The sequence below is a fragment of the Vicugna pacos genome, chromosome 23 (genome assembly GCF_048564905.1).
Source record: "Vicugna pacos chromosome 23, VicPac4, whole genome shotgun sequence".
NCBI classification, from domain to species: domain Eukaryota; kingdom Metazoa; phylum Chordata; class Mammalia; order Artiodactyla; family Camelidae; genus Vicugna; species Vicugna pacos.
The window spans coordinates 37,279,113-37,299,109 of NC_133009.1; the positions used below are offsets into that span (position 1 = coordinate 37,279,113).

A 19,997-nucleotide genomic window follows, 5' to 3' on the forward strand; every position below is an offset into this window, starting at 1 on the left:
CGCCTCTTCACTAACAGGCCAGTATGCCCCTTGCCCATTAACAGAGAAAGTGGATCAAACAGTCAAGCTGCTGTTGGAGCAGTGGGTCTGCAGCCCTGTGGGCCCCTCTCACCCGGGGGCCCCCTGTTGTCCACTGCCGTGTGAACCAATAAACGCCTTTTCTATTTTTCAAAAAGAAAATGATGGTGGATTTGTCCATTTCTCCCTATAGTTTCAGCAATTTTAGTGTTGTGTGTTTTGGGGCCATTTTATTTTAGAATCAGTATTTGCAAAGCAATCAGGCATTAATATGTCATAGAATCTTAGATTTGAATGCACGCAGGGGCCCAGGCACAGCCTGCACTCCCCGCGGCCAGGCAGAGGGGACTGTGCGCAGCGCCCTGCTTCGGGGCCAGCTGACTTACTAAATTCTTACAGAGGCAGCGCACTTCTTTCTTACCTTACAGGGCAGCCCCCTTCTTCATTGGAGACCTCTGCTTGATTGTAATTACTGTTTAATTAGACTCTCTAAAGCCAGGCATTATGCAAAGCCTTTCACAAACTTGATCATGTTTCATTCGTATAAAGTGGGTGTTTTATCCCCACTGCACTAATGGAGAAACAGGTGATTAAGCGCCCTGCCCGAGGTCACGCAGGCAGTGGTGCAACAGCAGGAACTCACGCCCAGCTCTGTCTCCTAAATCGCCGGGACTACACTCCTGGGGTCTTTATGTTGGCTCTAAAACCGCATCCCAGAACTTTCAATCAAGAGACCTGGTCCCAACCAGCATTTCCAGCGTTCCCAGCACGTCCTAATCCTTTGGAAACCGCAGAAATAGTTAACGCTGATATGTGTCCCAGAGCCCTACCCATCTCTCGTCGGTTTCTCACAGGCGCTTTGGGGACTTGCCACGTACATGCCTGTTCTTATTACGACTTTCGGGAAACTAGTCTGTCTTTACACGTGGGATGCTTCATGCTTAACGTGCAGCCTAGTTACAGCCCGTACCTGCCTGTGAGTGAGGCATGCCAGATGAAGCCTAATATTTAACATCAAGCCCTTCATCTTTCGAAGTTGGTAAGTCAGCCTCAGGACCACACGCGTGTCCCATGTGGCTCCACCCCACCGGGTGTCCTTTAATAAGGAGCTCCAATTCAGCTTTCTTCTTAGGTCTCACCAGAACCCTGTCCAGTTAACCTAAGCTGCAACTTCTGCCTTCTTCACAAGACATCTTCACCGACACGCTTTAGGATGGTTGTTTACCCGTGGGACCACGGAAACCCCTCGGACAGTTCACGCGGAGAGCGCATGTGGCGTGAGGAATGCATTGCTGCTGTGCACTATGCTTTATGGCAGGGAGGGCCGGGACAATGCCCAGGGTGACTCAGTTAGACGAGAGCTGTGGAATGCATACATCCTGCGTAGTCATTCTGAAAGTCTGCCTTCTGCTGTGTCCAGGACCAGCAACGCCGCAGGGACGTGAACGGGCCTGCAGGCGCTTCTCTGGTGCTGCGGAGACACGTTCGAGAGTAGTCACGCCGTCATTCTTCCATCCAGGCCCGTCCGTCTCACACCTGGTAGTGAAGAGCTACCCCTTGCTCCTTTAACATGGGAGGCTGGGAGGCCGCGCACACTGCCATCAGGGTGGAGGCGGAAAAGCACAGGCTGACAGCATTCAGCTGCCAGTGAGATTCCCCCCACCCCGCGTCATCACAGTGGCTCCGGCCACAACGCAGACCCTCCCACGTTCTGCCTCCAGTGACTTTTTCTTACTAGTAGCATGACAAAGCCTTCGAGTGCTAAAGTTGAATTATTTACTCACTGAGGGGACTTCCAGCAGCTATCACGTGACAAGGCTAGGAATACAAGGATGAACAAGAAAGACCCCACCCCTGCCTTCACCCGGCCTGCGGCAGAGGGTGGAGACAGTTACGTAGTAAGTGCTGTGACAGGGATGTGTGCAAGGCCACAGGGACATGGAGAGCGGGAACACAACCCAAACATGGGGAAACAAGACAGCCTTGCAGAGGAAGTGAAGCTTAAACTGAGACTGAAGGCTGCAGGGAAACTGGGGCCACCGAAACAGGAAGGGGAAGAGGAGGGGAAAGGCCGGCGTGAGCGTGGCACTTCCGAGGAACCGAAAGAAGTTGGGCGCTGTCTGTGTGGGCCGAGTTACGCCGTGGTCACAAAAGGCCCCACGTCTCAGGGGCACATGGCAACCATGGCTTACTCCTCACTCCTGCTGCCGTGTGGAGAGAAGACTCCACATGTGGGGGTAAAACTGAGGCAGGAAGCTGAGGCAGGAATCCAGGCTGGAGAAGATGGCGGCCTGAACTAAAGTGGCAGCCGTGGAGACACAGAGGAGTGACAGAATCAGGAGATGTGTAGGAAGCGGTGTTACCGGCTCTTCCTGACGGACTGGACGTGGTGGGGAGAGGAGGCAGCCGTGGCTGACATGCAGGCTTTGCACTGACCACCGAACAGCAGGGAGAGAAAAGCTTTCACAGGTCAACTTAGCTTGCACAATAGCATGATGCATATTTTATTATTAATTTCAGAAACATCTTCCTATGACTCTTGAACACATCATGGAGTTTATGATCTCAGTGATCAGTATTATCACTTCTGCCCGAACTCCTGCCACAGACGTATTCACAGAAGTACATAATTCTTGGCAGCGAAGGACACCAAGTTAGGAGGTACCTAGTTAAGACTAGGTCTGTTTTACAACCTTACATTCACCCTAAAAGTTGAACTTACAATGATGTCATTGGATGGTTAGAAAAAAATAGACCGGTTCTGAGCTACTGTCAGAGGTGAAGACATTTTTCTCCACCCTTCTAGGCTCTTCTGGCTGGTCTAAGTATTAAATCGATGTGAAACAGATTAACAGGTGACAGGCAAATAAAATTTAATAACATTTACAGATGGGAGAGACCCAGAGAAACTGAGTGACTCCCCAAAAGGGCCAAAACCCTTACTTTAAACACCATCTTCAGGTAAGGACAAAAGAAGATGTTGGCGGTAGTGTCCTGGGAATTCTAAGGGGAGGAAGTTAGATCACATGGAGATGGAAAAGCAAGTGTCGAAAGACTTTTGTCTATCTTTTACTTCTGAAAATGTAAGCGAACGTTTTATAGATGTGCACAAACAGCAGATCTGCCTACTAGGCAGACAGAAGCACAGGACAGTAACTTCTGTCCGCTCAGCGACCCGTCCTGGTGCTGGCGTCCCAGCCACCTACAGTGGCTCCCCCGTGCTCCCTCGGGTGTTTGTATGACAGCTCCACCTCCGGCTGACAAATATCTGAGTCGTTTCCACTTCTTTGCTATTGAAAGCAGTGCTGCAACGTACAGCCTGGGTTTTAGACACTTTATTAGGCTTTTACAAGTTTGATTATATTTCAGTGAACCTGAAACCCCACTGATTGTAAGATGCACCATTACTTTATGTGGCACTAAAAAAGAGAAACACCCTGCCAATTAATTGTAAGATGCAAGTCAATTTCAGAGATTTAAAGTGTGAAAAAAGTATGCATCTTAAGCCTGATGAAATTTAAATCTCATTGCACCCCCACAGCACCCCAAGAGGCAGGTGCAGGGATCACCAGCTCCACCATGGAAGAGACTTCGTGTTTTTCACCCTGGTTCCACCAAGAACTGTGCCTGGCACAAGTGGGCACTTAATACACATTCGTTCACTAAATGAATATGGACACTCTGAGGAACAAAGTTTAATGCACTTGGCTGAGACAAGACAGTTGTTTACTGGTGGATCCTGGATCTGATCCAAGAAAGTCACGATTCATACCTGCCTTGTCCACCCTACAGGTTCACGATCACCAGCTACAACTGGATCCTCCAAAGCTCGGTTGCTTTTCTCTGGTCACTCGCACTTAAATTCACAGGAGCAACTACCCAAAGCATGACTTCTTCCGAGCCTCAAGGGCCCCTTCCCCCAACCTCCACTGCCCTGCCGACGTGGACACCACGTCTGTGGTCTCTGTCTCATGGGCTGCTTCATGAAGTTATTTAATTTGAAATATTCTCTTTCAACGGCAGGTTACTTTATGAAGCAATACAAGTCAATACTTTATACAGGAAATGAAAATAACAGTAAACTTTGAGATTTTCAAGATATGGGGAAAAGATGGTTACTTGTCTTTAAGTCAATCTATCAAAAAATTATTAGTTTTGAGATGTCCCTCTTTGTATAAGTCCATGTAAAAAGGGGATTAAAATTGGTGAAGACTTGACAATGACCATCCGCACCTGCGGGGAGGGTGTGGGGAAGTGAGGCCCTTGTGCGTTGTTCATCAGCCAGCACAACGGCCAGGTGTGTCAAGAACTTACACATATTCATGCCTCACAATTCCCACTCTAGGTTTTTCCTTATAAACTAAGTACTGATATACATAAAGGTATATTTTGGGGTTTTTTAATTACATATTTGGAAAAAATGTTATTGTGGGAACAGCCTAAATATTAAACAAAAGGGAATTAAACTACTATTGTTTAATTAATGGAATAAAATTAATCAACAATGGAATAAAAGGCAGCCATTAAAAGTTATGTTGAATATTTAATGAGATGAGAGGATATTAATGATTTCTTTTTTAAAAAGTAAGTTAAAAACTGTATGGTTGGTATGATCCAATTATTTTGAAAAAATAATAGTAACAGAGAGGAAAAAATTTGAGGAAGGATTCATGGCAAATATTAACAGTACTTACATAGGATAGACGTACAGATCAGTGGAATAAAATTGGAATTCCAGAAATAAACCCCTCCATTTAGGGTCAGTTTCTCAGTAAGGCTGCCAAGGAAATTCAATAGGGAAGAGAGTAGTCTTTTCAACAAATGGTGCTGGGACAACTAGATCTCCATGTGCAAAAGAACATAAGTGGGTCCCTACCTCACACCACACACAAAAATTCTCTCACCGTGGATAGATTCAAATATAAGAGTCAAAATGTTCAAACTCCTAGAAGAAAACATAGGCATAATCTTCATGACCTCAGGTTAGGCAAAACCTTCTTAGATAGGACACCAAAAGCCCAAGAGACAAAAGAAAAAGTAGATAAATTTAAAACATTTGTGCTGGAAACGATGCCATAAAGAAAGTGAAAAGACGATGAACAGAATGGGAGAAACAACTTGTAATTCATACATCTGATAAGGCCTTATACCCAGAGTGTAGAAAGAAGTCTTACCACTCAATAGTAAAAAGAGAAGTAACCCCATTTTTAAAAGGTCAAAGGGTTAAATCTTCTCCATAGAAGGTACACAAATAGCCAATAAGCACAAGAAAAGGTGCTCAACGCCACTAGATATTAGGGAAATACAAGTCCAAACCACAAGGAGATACCACTTCACACCAACCAGGATGGCTATTGGAAAAAAAAAATTCAGACACAACAAGTGTCCTGAGGGAGACCGAGACCTCCGCACGTCGCTGACGGGACTGTGAGGTGGTGCACAGCCGTTCTGGAGAACAGGTTGGCAGTTCCCTGAGTGTTAAGTGTAGCACCACCATGCAACCCAGAAATTCCACTCCTAGACTCCAGGAGAACTGAAGACAGGTGTTCAAACAAAGACTTGAAGGAGAATATTCATAGCAGCATTATTCACAGCAATTGGAAAGTGGAAACAACCCATTGTCCACTAAGAACAGATAAACAAAATGTTGGCATGTCCATACGCTGGAGTATTATTCAGCTGTAAGAAATCAAGTGCTGATTCATGCTACAACCTGGGTGAACCTTGAACACATTAAACCGAGTGAGAGGGATCAGTCACAAAAGACCACATACTGTGATTTCACTTTGATGAAATGTCCAGAATAGGCAAATTTATAGATACAGGAGATGCGTGCTTGTCTAGGGCTGAGTAAGGGGGATGTGTGGTGTGGAAAATGGGAAGTGATGGCTAATGGACTCCTTTTTGGGGTAACGAAATGTTCTAAAATTATATTGTGGTGATGGTTGTACAATCCAGTAAATGTACTGAAAAATATTTAATTGCAGACTTAAAGTGGGTGAATTGTGTGGTGTGTGAATCTCAGTAGAGCTTTAAAACGTGCTGCTAGTGGCTGTTTCTGGAAGGTGAGCGTATGTTGATGTTTGTCTTCTGTTCATCTGCATCTTCCACAGTGAACAAGTGTTTCTGGTTGTAAGAAAAAAGAAGCAAAGTTCCTCGTTTAAATGGTTCATCTCAGCAAGGGAACATCTTAGAATTAAGCACAGAGGTTCATGAGCTTAAGACCTTTCTCAAGTTAAGTAAGTCACTGTCCCTAGAAGAAAACTGCCCGAATCTCCCGTGCCATTTCCTGCACCTGCTGTAAAACAGAGGGTGGGTTTCTTTTTTCCTTCAAGTAATGAAATCTGCGGGTGTTTCCTTTTTCATTTTGTGCGGTGATTCATTCCAGGCTGAAAGCCTTTCCAGTTTTGACTTTTCATTGTTTGCTGCATCACAAGAACCTTCTGCACTTTTAATCTTAATTTGGACGGTAATACATTCAGTGTGATTTCACAAACTGAGTTTAATACCTTAATCCACTTTAGCACATCCTTCCCTTACCGCACAACCAGTTAGCATTTGGTTATAATCCCTTAATAGTAATAAATACAAGCAACAATGAATGCATTTTGCAAAAAAAAATCTTAAATTCAATTTGGCAGTGTAATGACATACTGTGGGAATTTAAATGATTGTGTTAAAATAGATTATAAATAGTCTGAAAGCTTATATAAAAGTATTTTAAAGAATTAGGGATTTTTCTCTTTATTACAGCATATGTTAATATGTTGAGTAATCCTTTGTTGCCGTGGGTGGGTCAGTCAGTAACAGATGCTAGATAATAGGGCTTCAGGAAAATAACTATCAACTCATACTTGCTTAAAAGAGCTCTACTTAGCAGAAAGCCTGCATTGCTTACACAGCCAGAAAAGTCCATGAACAGGTCATAATATCAAATGTTCTTCTTAGACATAGACCATGAAATTAGAAATGACTACATTAAAATTGGGGGCACACAGACCACAAAATCTGATATAATTCATAGAAAAGCACTACCCAAAGTTAAAAGTGTTATAAAATATGGTATTATTATTATTATGTGAAGCAAGAAGATGTATGTTCTTAAAGAGCATGAATATAAGCCTTCACAAGAAATGTCAAGTTTAAGGTTTTTGCTTATGTTTTAATTTTTATCCTTGAAGTCAATATTCTGAAAAACAGTAGGAATTCTGCAGAACTGCCTGGAAGTCAGGGATGTGGGTAGAGCCTTCAGCTTTATACTGAAGGGTGATTTCACTTAAATACAGGGTCTGGGCTAGAAAAGAAAAGAAAAGAAAAAACTTGGAAACCAAAGCTGGTTTTCAGTGACCACTTACATAAATGTTTACATCTTTTCAATATTAATTGTGGGTTGTGACCTGCCCTGAACTCTCAGGTGGAAAAGTGGCAGCCCCCACGTGGCGGTGCAGGCAGACCCACAGCCGGGCTACAGCCGGTGTCGGAGCGTTTGCCGCACGCCGGCCCAGATTTGTGCCAAGAGCCCCCCGCGCCCAGACTGTACTCAAGGCAAAAGCCTAGTGGTCGGGCCGGCGGAAATGGCGTCAGAAATAAAATATAACCTACTTAATGGGTTTCCTGAGCTCCCCGGTCTCTACACGTCTGATTCCTCAGAGCTGATCTCAGATAATATGTTGGTAGAGGGGACTGCGGCAGGCTTGGCCAGGATGGAGGCGTTCTGGTTTTTTGTCTTTGGAGTGTTTGTTTGTTTTTTCTGCATGTTTTAATATAAATGACCAAGAGCTTAGAAGAGCAAATATTTCAAACCAAACAGTGAAGCCATTTGGTGCAGTTTTGACTACAAAGCAACAAGACAGCCTCCTGGTCTCCCAGGCTCACTCTCCAGATTAATGTCAATCTTGAAACCCAAAAGGTGGCAGAAAGGCGTAAGGCCCTTCAACAACATCCCTGACAGGTAACCATCCACTCTCTATCTAAACGCCGCCAGTAACAGGAAGTCCTGGCCCCGGTCCACATGTGGCCAGGTACAGTGGTTAGGAAGCTTTATCCTTGTCTCACCGGGAGCAATCTGCCCCATCTCCCAGGACGGCTCTTCAAGTCTTGAAGTCCTTCGGTGCTTCACTGACGCCTGCCCTTGAACTCAGCGAAGTCTGAGAATCAGTGACCCGTGAGGTCTGATGTGCTGACTCTTAAAGGGTGTTAACTGCAGGCAAGAGGGTTTAACTAAAAGGTACTCCTCTGTAATTACAAGATTTATGCCAAAAAAGTCAGAGACTGGGTGGGGTCTGTGATCCTGTCTTTTCCTTTAGTAGAGAGAGCCATCTTAGCAGCTGTAGAATTAAAAAAAAAATTTTTTACGATCAGTTTAAGTCAAGAGCCAAATAAGTCTCACATATTACACTTAGTTTCTGGGTCTCTTCTATGCTGTGGGCTCCTCCTCTGCTTCTGTCGCCCTCACTTTCTTCTCCTTGAAATGGAAGTCATTTTTTCCTGAGGGTTTATCCGCAGTCTGAACTGCGCTCACCGCACGCCAGTGGTGTTGTTTAAAAAGACTCCTCTGTCATCTCTGTGGTCTGTAAACTCACACATCCGCGGGCTCAGTCAGGCTTCGGCTCAGTGTTTGGTGTGACTACTAAGCGGCTCTGTGTGCTTACGTCACGAAGCCCCAGTACCCGGGTGCCCCTCTCTGTGACGCTGGGATGGCTCCGCGTGGTCAGGTACTGCCAGGGTGGCCCGCCCTCTGTGAAGTCCTCCTCCAGGCTTTCCCCCGGGGCTTCCAGAGCCCTTAGCGGTCTTTGCTCACACCCACCTTTCACCGGATGGGAAAGCCCTGCGGTGTCTGGCTCCCGTGGGCTCGCTTCACGGCGCAGCTGGACCAGCCCTACGAAGGGAGACCCTCTCATGGTGTAGCGGTTACCGTCAGGTACAGCACAGGAAAGACAGATGACTGTGTGATCCTTTTTAAGTTTTCAGAATTACAAGTTGGTTCCCAAAGGAAAAATGGGGCTACATCTCCCCACAGCACTTCTGAGGCCAGATGTGTGGGACTTTCCATCCCATTGAGTGATTCTGACAGTAGGTACCCAGCGTCAGTGCAGACAGGTTAGGGGCTCAGACCCCCCAGACCACCCCCACCCTCAGGTGCTAGTGGCCGGTCCCGGGCGCCAGTACCTCTAACCGCCAGCTCCAAGTCCGGGGCTCCCGCGCCCTCTGCCCAGCTTGATCATTCGCTCGCAGGACTTAGGGACACGCTGACTATCACCATTTCTCACAAAGGACACGACTCAGGACAAGCCTGGCAGAAGAGACACCCAGGGCCAGGTATGGGGGGTGACGGAGCTGCTGGCCCGCCACTCCTGTACCTTGATGTGTTCACCAACCCAGATGCTCTCCAAATCCTGCGTTTAGAGCTTTCTGAAGCTTCATTTGTTAGGCACGATTGATTTCATCACTGGCCACTGGTGATCACGTCCGTGTCTAGCCCCTCTCCAATTCCTTGCAGCAGGAACCCACGTAGGTGGCACCAACCTTAACTTCCAAACGGAACAGTACATCTACAAAAAAAAAAAGTAAATAAATAAACCTAATTACCTCCCCTCCCCCCCAAAACAAGAAAGTTTTAAAAATTACAGACATACAAACTGATACTTGCCTATGTATAGAAAGCAAGTGAGGAAAAGCTGCACCCACCATATTCATTTGACTCAGGAAATGTGGCATCTTCACATTTCACAAAATCTAACCCTAATCGCTGAAATACCCAAATGCAAGTAACGTGTGTGAAGGACGTTTGTCCTTGGGTGCCTGACACCCATCCCCTCCACCTCCAGTCACAATTCTGGGTTTTATTTGGGAATCTAGTCTTCCTCTCAGTCCATGTGGTTGGGGCGGGGGTCTCCATTCTTGAATCCAGGGGCGACTTGTGACCAAGCCTAGCCAGCCATTCCCTGGACACCACATTCCCAAGACACTGGTGACTGGTTCAGGGCTGGACACGTGGCTCATTCCAGCTACTAGAAAAGCAGCCTCTCCTTTAATTCTGAGGCCATCTTGCTACGTGGAGCATGACCATAAAATCTACTTTTTTTTAAAGTCTGGGATCCAGCCAAGTTTGGGGTTTCTTAGCTACAAGATCTAGTAAAGCCTCTTCTCCATTTCCGTTCTGTTCTATTTTTCTCCTTACACCAGTTTGTAGTGGGTTTCCTGTGACCTGCAATAGAAAGAATCCTAAACAATACATTTGAAGTTATTTCTAAATCCCCTAAAGGCAACACTACAACAAACAACTTAAAAAATTAAATAAAATAATTAAAAACCAAGCATTGCATCTGACTCATTCATATATTTAAATGAATGAGCTATTATCAGACAGCCAAGACGCACAAAGCATCGCTGTTCTGCACTGCACTTCCAGAACTCTGAAGCACTTGTCTGATTACAGGCGTCAAGAATTCTTTGTCATGCATTGCTAAGTAACAACTATTACTGTAGAATTAAGAGCTTAAAAATTTGGTCATTATAGAGAACTCAGCCGTAAATCTTTCTGGAATGAGGTGGGAATATAAGTAAGTTTAAAAAGGCATCAGTCACTTTCTTTCTGTTTGTTAATAGCTTCTTTTCTAGGAAGCCACACTCTCCTTTCTCAGACTCATAGTCTCACCCTGTGGTTCTTAAAAAGCACCCACAGTGCTTCTCCCCACTCAGAGTGAATAAATAATTCAGAGGAAGATGAAACCAGATGGAACACAGAGCCCATCAAACTTCCTCCAAGTCCCTTATGAAGTATCTTCAAAAAAAAACAGTGAAGGACGGTTTTATGGATTACTGTATTGTTTCTAATAACATCCAAACAGTAAGAACGCTCATCTTCCACGCTGTCTGGAAAAGTCCCATCTGATCGCTGGTGTGAGCACACGACGTGAAGTCTCTTGTCTTGTCCCCAGTGAAAGGACTCAGGCCAGAGGCCCCCAAAGGGCCATCACATCCCCCCCTAAGGAATGACCGCGTCAGAATCACTTCGTCCAAAGGCGGGCAGAGGACGGAGTTCCCTTCCTTGCTAGCAGCCCACGCAGGTACGCAACAAGCCTCACAAGAAATTCATGAGCTCTGTTTTATCCAAACCCTATGGGCTGAAATTCCTCTGTTCTCAGTGGAAATAGAAATCTGCTGCTGACTGTCACCAGCGTGAGACCCCCTTGTGTATTTGGACACTGTAATTAAAAGCTCTTCTTTGTGCTGAATATCTTAACTCCTTTAACCCTTTCTCCCAGGGCGTGACTGTACCCCAGGCAGATTTTTTTGGTTGTTACAACCGGAGGGGAGGGGAAATGCTTCTGGTGTCCAGTGGATGGAGGCCAGGGCTGCTGCTAAACCCCCTACAGAGCACACACACAGGGACACACACACACGGACACACACACACGGACACGGACACGGACACGTAGGCACACTATCCTCCAAAGAATCATCCCAAACTATTAATAGTACCAAACCAACATCGATGAACTCTGCCACCTTTTAAAATACAGTCTTTAAAAAAAGATTTTGACCACATTTTGATTTGGCTCAGTGATTAATAAACAAAAAAAACGGGTTGTAGACAAGCTTGAAAAGATCCTCTCTCATCTATGCGGCGACCAAACGCGTATTTGCACTTGTTAATATAGTCTTACTTTCCAGACCTTTAGTAATCATTTGAATTTTCTTTGAACCTCTTCTCAAACTCATGTTACCGCACTTGGATGTGGAGTCATGACTTACATGTGAGCCTGATCGTTCCTGCAAACGAAGCAACAGCTACTCCCTGATTACTCCACGATTAACTCCCTTCATCCATGACACTTAGGGAATAAGCTCAAGTGACATGTCCTGTGTGAAAGCGCTAGACACAGAACTCATCCGGGGATATAAATGACCGGCTTCAAATGCCTGCAGGCCTTTGGATGAGTGACCAGGGCCCCAAAGTTTTACTCCAGTAAGATTATGGGGGTGCCTGAGCCCCAGAGAAGAGGGGAGGGGCCGAGGGTGGGGGCAGGGAAAGGAAGCTCCCCCTGAGCCGGAGCCAGTGGAGTGAGTGACGGAAGCAAGGCAGAGGCCCCCCAGGCTCTCTCTGACAATGCTCTGCCCACCTCCCATCTCCCCATCCCTGCCAGGCTCACTCCACGACAACTAACACGGGGGCTGGTGGGGCTCCCAGCTTCAGCTGCGTTTTACTAGGGACACTATTTCAGATCACTTTTGGTTAAAAAAAAATCACTTTTGGTAAGTTTTTCAACTTCTGTACTTTTCCAACGTTTGTTTACATTGAACTCCCTGTTACTCAACCATGTGGAGCAATGGAAACCCATAAAATGAAAAGGCTTGTGTCTGGCTTCAAAAATGGCAGGAGTTTCTCCCTTGGAGGCTAATCTTGGGAAAAAAGGAGCTCTGGAAGAAAAAACAGCTGGTCATGGCTAAGAAGGTAGGCAATCTGGGGGGTCCTGAGATCCGCGAGAAGAAATAACACATGAAGGACTGATGCTGGGGTCAGAAAACGCGCTTCAAGTCTTCAGAGATGGATGCTAGGGTCTCCTTTACATGGTGCCTCGCTCACGAGAGGATCTAATACACGGTTTTCTGATTTTGATTAGCATTTTGCTCTAGACTACTGCTCTTAAATTCAAATTATAGCTTTCCAGAGGAAAAAAGAAGAATATGCTGAGGTCTGCACAGAGATCAAATAACCACTCCATCCTAAAACCAGAGATTCTGCCATTTGCTCAGTTTCTAAGCCAAGTCTGACGTTTCTCATGCTTCATGTCCACATATAAACATTCACATTGGAGAGTCTGAGCAAAAGCCATTTGGTTGGTTTGAGTTCTGTAAGGAATGTATAAAATGTTCCTTGAAACTTTAATTCCAAGTATGTTTTTATATTTAGATGACTCACAAAGACCTTACTTGCACACTGTCCATTTAGCATGAAAGATGATCTGGGTGAATGTGAAAAAATAATTAACTTCAACCTTCTGCAGGGGAGACTGCAGCGGACTGTCTCTCACACCCCCTCCACTTCCAGCTGCATCTGCTGGGGCCACTCCGCAGGCAAGAGGGGAGAGAAACACAGGCCGAGTGTGGCACTGTCTTCACTGCGGGCAGGACGGGGGTCGGGGGAGGGTGGGACACATGGATGCAAAGACCTGACAATGGTGGGGTCTAGTAGTTGAACCCCCTGATGGGGCCATGACAGTGGGCCTGCCAGCAGGTTGATTTCTGCCCCAAGTACTTGGTATATTCTCACTGACCCCAAGGAGCTTGGGAAGAACCAAACTGATGGAGACCAGGAGAATTTGAGGAGATCAGGGAGCAGAAGTCTGAACTCCTGGCTGCTGCTATGCCATCAGAAAACCAGAGAAGTCTCTCGAGCACCCATGGAAGACTCATCACGGTAGACCATAGCTTGGGCCATAAAGTGAACCTTACCCGACTTTAAATAACTGAAATCACACGGAGTTGTATGCTTTTACCATGTTGGAATCAAGTTAGAAATCAGCAACAAACAAACAAAAGGAAAACCTCCAAACATGGGGAAATGAAGCAACATGCTTCTAGATAACCCATGGATCAAAGAGGAAGCCTCAAGGGCAATTTCTTTTCGGAGGTGGGGAGAGAGAATTAGGTAGTTTTGTTTGTTTATTTATCTATTTATTTATTTTTAGAGGAGATACTGGGGATTGAACCTAGGACCTTGTGCCTGCTAAGCACACACTCAACCACTATACCCTCCCCTACAAGAGAAATTTTTTAAAATATAAGCAATGGAAAGAAGGTAAATATGTAACACATCAAAATATGTGGGATGCAGCTAAAGCAGTGCTGGGAGGGAAATTTATAGCACAAAACGCTCACATTAGAAGCAAGTAAAGGTCTTAAATCAGTCAATTAAGTTCCAACCTTAAGAAATTAAAAGGAGAAAAACAAAATAAAGCCCCAGTAAAGAGAAGAAAAGTTTTTTTAAAACAAAAGGAACAAAAATTAATAAAATTGGAAATAGAAAAACAGAGAAAATCATTTTAAAAAGTTGGTTCTTAAAAAAAATCAATAAAAGTGATCATTTCTAGCAAGATTGACAAAGATAAAGAGAGATGACAAAACAGAATATTAGGGATGCAGTTACAAATCCTGCAGGGAATACCATGAACAGCTTTATGTTCATAAATTTGAAAACTTTAAAGAAATGAACCAATTTCTTAAAAATCACCAACTACCAAAATTCAGCCAAGACATAGTAGACAAAATAAATCATTATATAACCATAAAAAAATTAAACTTGTAATTTAAAAATTCCTAAAAAGAAATCCTCAACCCCAGATGGCTTCACTGGGGAGTCTTATCAAATATTTAAAGAGGAATTAACATCAGTTTTACAGAGTCTTTTCCAGGAAATAGAAACAGAAGGAACACTTCAAAACTCATGTGTTATGAAGCCAGTATTGCTTCGATATAAAATCACACAAAGAGGGTGGGAGGGTGTAGCTCAGTGGGACAGTGTGTGCCTGGCATGCACGAGGTCCTGGGTTCAATCCTCAGTACCTCCATTAAAAAACAAACAAATAAACCTGATTACCTCCCACCAACCTGCCCCAGAGAAAATCGGAGATTGATGGCCATTCTGACTGGGGTGAGATGGTACCTCATTGTAGTTTTGATTTGCGTTTCTCTGATAATTAGTGACACTGAGCATTTTTCCACGTACCTGTTGGCATGTGCACATCTTCATCAGAGAGAACGTTTTTCCATCTGCTAATTTGATACTGTAGGTGCCCTTTAGTGACATGTTCATTCACATCTCTGCCGATTTTCTAACTGGATTGTTTGTTTTTTTCATGTTGAATTCGAGGGAATCTTTACACATTCTAGATTGCTAATCCTTTGTCAGGTATGTGGTTTGGAATTATTTTCCCCTAGTCTGTAGTTTATCTTTTTATCCTTTTCACGTGGGCTTTGGGAGAGCAAAAGTTCTTAAATTTTGATAAAGTCCAGTTCACTAATTTTCCCTTTGATGGTTTATGCTTTTGGTGTCAAGCATAAAAATGCAAAATGGTAGAGACACTTTGGAAAACAGTCTGGGAGTTTCTTATAAAACTAAACGTGCAATTACTGTACAGCTCAGCAACTGCACCCTCGAGTACCCATCCCAGAGAAATGAAAACTCATGTTCACACAAAAACCTTTGCATGACTGTCCGTCGCAGCTTTCCCCAGATGGCCCCAAACCCAGAAGAAGCCAGACGTCCTTCTACAGGGGAGCGATGAAACGCACTGAGCGCGTTGGTGCTGCAGACCCCGACTCAGCAATGAAAGGGGTCACCGACCGACACGCGCAGGGCAGCTGGGCTGGTCCACAGGGAGCACGCAGGGGCTGGGAGGCCAATCCCAAAATGGCACATGCCATATAAATTCATTTCCATAATGTTTTGAAATGACAAAATTATGGTTTAGTGGTGCCAGGGGTCAGGAATAAGTGAGGTAGGGTGGGCGGGGTGGTTATAAAAGGATAATATAACAGCTCCTTGTGGGGCTGGAACTATTCAGTATCTCCTGCCACCAGTTTTATCGAGTGAGCAACTCGGCCTTGACGGTGGACACACAGACTTACACATGAAATAACACTGTATGGAACGGAATACACCAAACACACACAAATAAAAACAAGCAACACTGGGGAACCCTGAGGACAAGGGGTAGATTTCACAACGTCAATACCCTGCTCTGATGTCGTGCCACTGCTCGGCACGACGTCGCCGCTGGGGAAGCTGGGCAAGAGGTATACGGACTCTACATATTATGACTTAAAACTGTGTGCTCACCTCCAATGATCTCAATTAAATTTTCAATCAAAAATATTAGCTTCTAGGGGAGGGTATTGCTCAAGTGGTAGAGCGTGTGCTCAGCGTGCATGAGGTCCTGGGTTCAATCCCCAGTACCTCCTCTAAAAATAAATAAATGAATAAACCTAAGTACTCCCGTCAAAAAAAAAAAAAGAGGGTGAAAAATAACAGCTTATAATTTTTTTTCAGGATTTCAAAGGGCACTAAGAATGAGAGAAATACACACCAATCGTTATTGGAGATGTATAGCTATGTATATATTTTAAAGGCATAGTGTCTGCATGAAAAACGTAAAAATCTTATTGAAATACCTACAACTGAACAAAATGGAACGAGTTTCCAAGTCCTTGAGTGGGAAGGCATTTTAACAATGATAGATTTCTCAAAATTAAGATATAAATTCAGTGCAATCCAATTCGAATTCTAATCAGGGTTGTGGTTGTTGTTTTAAATGGGGGTGAAAAGTGGGATCAAAAGACCTCAGTGCTCACTTGGAAGGGTAAAGCTCGGGAGCATATAACATGCAGCATATATAACAACAAAGTCTACCGACAGAGAACCAGCCTCCCGAGGTACCGGGATGCAGCCCCAAGGCCACTGCATTCAAATTTTTGTGCCACAGGTCTGCGACCAGACAGGCCAGGGGAGCACCCTGGAGTCAGGGAGCATGATGTTAAGCAGAGACGGGTTTTCCATTTGGAGGAAAAGAATCATTTATTGCCATGTGGTGCCGGCATGACTGGTTATTCATCTGGAAAAGAATACCCCCACACTCTATGCCGCAGCAGGTAAAATTATGAAACAATGAACATTCTACAAGAATAGCTCTGGAGCAGTATGTGAGCTTAATGAGAACTTCTCGCCTGAGACAGGATGTTCAGTGCTGGGTTCCTTCTTTTCTTTTTTTTATGGAGGTACTGAGGATTGAAGCCAGGACCCTGTGCGTGCTAAGCACATGCCCTACCACTGCGCAACACCCCCACCTCCTGATGCTGGTTTATAAAAAGCTGTATTCAGCAATACGAAAATTAAAAATGTTTGAATGGCAAGCTACATCAAACACAAACTTGACAAATAAATGGTGGAGCAGACAATCACACTCACAACGCTTACAACAGGAAGAGGGCTAATGTCTGTAACATGCAAAGAAGTGTAACAAACGGGTAAGACACCCCCCACCACAAACACACACACACACACAAACACACACACAACCTCGCAGTGGGCAGAGCACATTCCACTCAGAGAAGATCAAATACAAGATGCCAAGAAATGGACGCAAAGATGTTCAGACTCACCAGTGGCTGGGGATGCAAATTAAGGTAAGCATTAAATATTCCATTCATCAGATTGTCAAGTTAAAAGGCATGATTACACCTATTTCTGGATGGGCCTGGGGGAAAGAATTCTTTCTGGTGGAAATGTAAAGTCTTTTGGAAAGGAATATGGCAATATTTCTTAAAATTAAAACTGTGCACATCTTCAACCCTGCGATCCTTCTGGGAATCTATTTCTAGAAACAAGAGTTCCCAGAACATATGTATGATGTGCACTGTGACATCTTTCATAGTGAAAAAGATGTGAAGCAAAGTGAATGTTCATTGAGAGAGGAATGGGTGGATATGTTACATGCATCCACACTGTGAAATACTATGCAGCCCTGAAGAAGAAAGCATTAACATTCTGCCAGTGAACACAAAGGGATCTGGATGAGATACTACTGCAGGAGAAAACTAAGGGAGAGAGCAGACTCTATAATACAATCTCATTTTTGCAACACAAACCATGATTTAAGTCTACATATCTATGTACGGTTATGTGCATCTGGAGAAAACCCAAATGTATCATCTGGTTCACACAAATTCCCTGCAGGAGAAGAGGGTGCACAGAGGGCTAGGGGAGGAGGGGAAGAGAAAGGAGGAGAGGGTGCAAATCAATAAATAAGGGGGGAAGACTAAACAAGGTGAATACACACTCTAGGATGTACGGGAAAGCGCTCCTGTGTGAAATAACCTGTGTGTGAGAGAGCGTGTGCGTGAAGAAATGAGAAAACAGGATAAATGGGGAGTTCAAGATGTGCAGATACTGATACACATAAAACAGATAAACAAGTTCATGCTGTGTAGCACAGGGAACTATATTCAGTATCTCACGGTAACTTATGGTGAAAAAGAATATGAAAACAAATATATGTATTTTCATGTATGACTTAAGTATTGTGCTGTACACCAGAAATTGACACAACCTAGTAAACTGATTATACTTCAATAAAAAAAAAAGAAATTAGAAAGCATTTACAGATGGAGATCTACTAACTTGCAGAGGAATCTGATAAATGATTAGATGAGAAAAGTAAGCTGGATGCACGGCTGAGGGTGTTTGAGAGGAAGTCAGGATCCGGCACCAATCTCTGAAAATCTGGAACTCTGTAAAGGGCGACAACAGAAGCCCCCCGACACATCTGAGTACATATGTGTGTATTTGCGTACGTGTTAACAAGTACTCACAGCGGTTACCTCAGGGAAGCGGCAGGTGCGGGTGGCGCTGGGGCAGAGGCGGGAAACAGGAGATCATTAGCTTTATCTTATGTATGTTGGTTCCGTGTTACTTCACTTGTTATTAGACGCATGGGGTACTGCTATAATGTTCAGAAAATCAAATAAAAACTTCAGAAACATGAACCCCAAGTTTTCCCACACGACAGCTCGAAGGTAGGCCGCAGCCGGCCGAGAGCACACGTCAAAGGAAGACACCACATACCGGTCCTGGAGCGGCCACACGGGCTTGCGGCCCGACACGGATTTGCTTCAGGAACGTACGTTAGGAGGGAAAACAGCGCCCAAACTTAGGTGCATAAATATTGATTAAAGCTGATTTTGAAAGAATATTAGTAGAAAACAGAGCATCAGAAGGACCCCTGCCGCAAAGCGGGAAGGGCGGCGGCCTGACCCACGAGGCGGGCGCTGGGAGCCGGCGGCGCAGAGACGAACCCGCGGGCCCCGGCAGCGCAGCCCGCAGCCCGCCGGCCGGCCAAGGCCTGGCTGCGGCCGGTCTGCGGAGGCCCCCGGGCAGACCCGAGAGCCCCAGGCAAGTTGTAAGAAGACAATCTAAGCGTCTTCCTCTTCCTCAGACTCCCCAAGCCCACGTCACAGGATGCGGAAGGAGATTTTACCTCAGTATTTCAGCCAAAGCCTCAAGGCTCGGACAGCGGGTGACAAACGGGCCCCCAGTTAAGAAAGACGCTGTGAGGCGGGAAGCCCCATAAAAAGACCGGCAGGAGACCCAGGCACGGCCGCTGCTCTCCTCCCAGCGCCCTCCGGTTTCCTGACCCAGAGGCTCTCACTTTTGGCCTCTAAACCGGCTAACTTACACCTAGAATTCTATTGGTTCCCTGAGCTCACTTCTGATTGGTTATTTCCTTCACTCCTGGTTGGTTACTACTCTCACTTCTGATTGGGCCACTTCCCTAACTTCTGATTGGTCCATTTATAGTACTTTATTTGCATGGAGCTCATTCCTGATTGGGCTAGTTCTACAAAGCTTGTTCCTGGTTGGTCAATTTCTGTTGTACTTTATTTGCATATGATGTTGCAAAGTGTAAAACTGGCAGCATATAAAAGGCCTGTGTAGTCTTAGCGATGAGGCCCAGAGCTTGCAGTGTTAGGTTTTATGGGCCCGGGGGAGTAACAAACCTGAGTTCTTTTATTTCTCGGTGGGAGTCAGGTTGCTGTCCAACTGAGCAGTAAGACCGAGCTATAACACATTTTTCTGCAACAGCTGGCCACACTTGTGCAGGACCGACGAGGAAGGGACCAAACAGAATCGTCAGCAGTCACCACCGCCCACCCCGCCAGCTCCCAATCTGTGAGAGGTTCAGTAAGGAGCCGCCGGGTAGTCAGGGAGTTCACGTGAGTGGAAAGTGGGCAGCTCCCCTCCCACCGCTAAGCCCGAGGGAAAGGGACCCCAGACGACTTGCTCGCAGAGATGACGCTGTCGACAAGAGGGGAGACTGGTGTCTCACTTCCCAGCTTAAAGTGTTGGCTAACACAATAAAACATAACATTTTGGAGTAGAAAATGTCCCCAGGAAATTGGGTCACAGAGGATGAAAGGAG

At 45.1% G+C, this 19,997-nt stretch overlaps 1 long non-coding RNA gene across 4 annotated transcripts; it reads right to left on the reverse strand.

Moving 5' to 3' along the window:
* Positions 1-4,548: 4,548 nt before the first annotated feature.
* On the reverse strand, positions 4,549-19,234 carry LOC140688816 (uncharacterized). 4 transcript variants are annotated; one of them, XR_012063657.1, is made up of 3 exons: positions 19,056-19,234; positions 9,187-9,569; positions 4,549-8,896 (listed from the first exon to the last, which is right to left on the reverse strand). It is a non-coding gene; the product is annotated as an uncharacterized lncRNA (long non-coding RNA). The 4 variants fall into 4 exon arrangements; XR_012063656.1 differs by having other exon boundaries at positions 4,549-8,345; positions 8,825-9,569; XR_012063658.1 differs by having other exon boundaries at positions 7,155-9,310; positions 9,396-9,569.
* Positions 19,235-19,997: the final 763 nt, after the last annotated feature.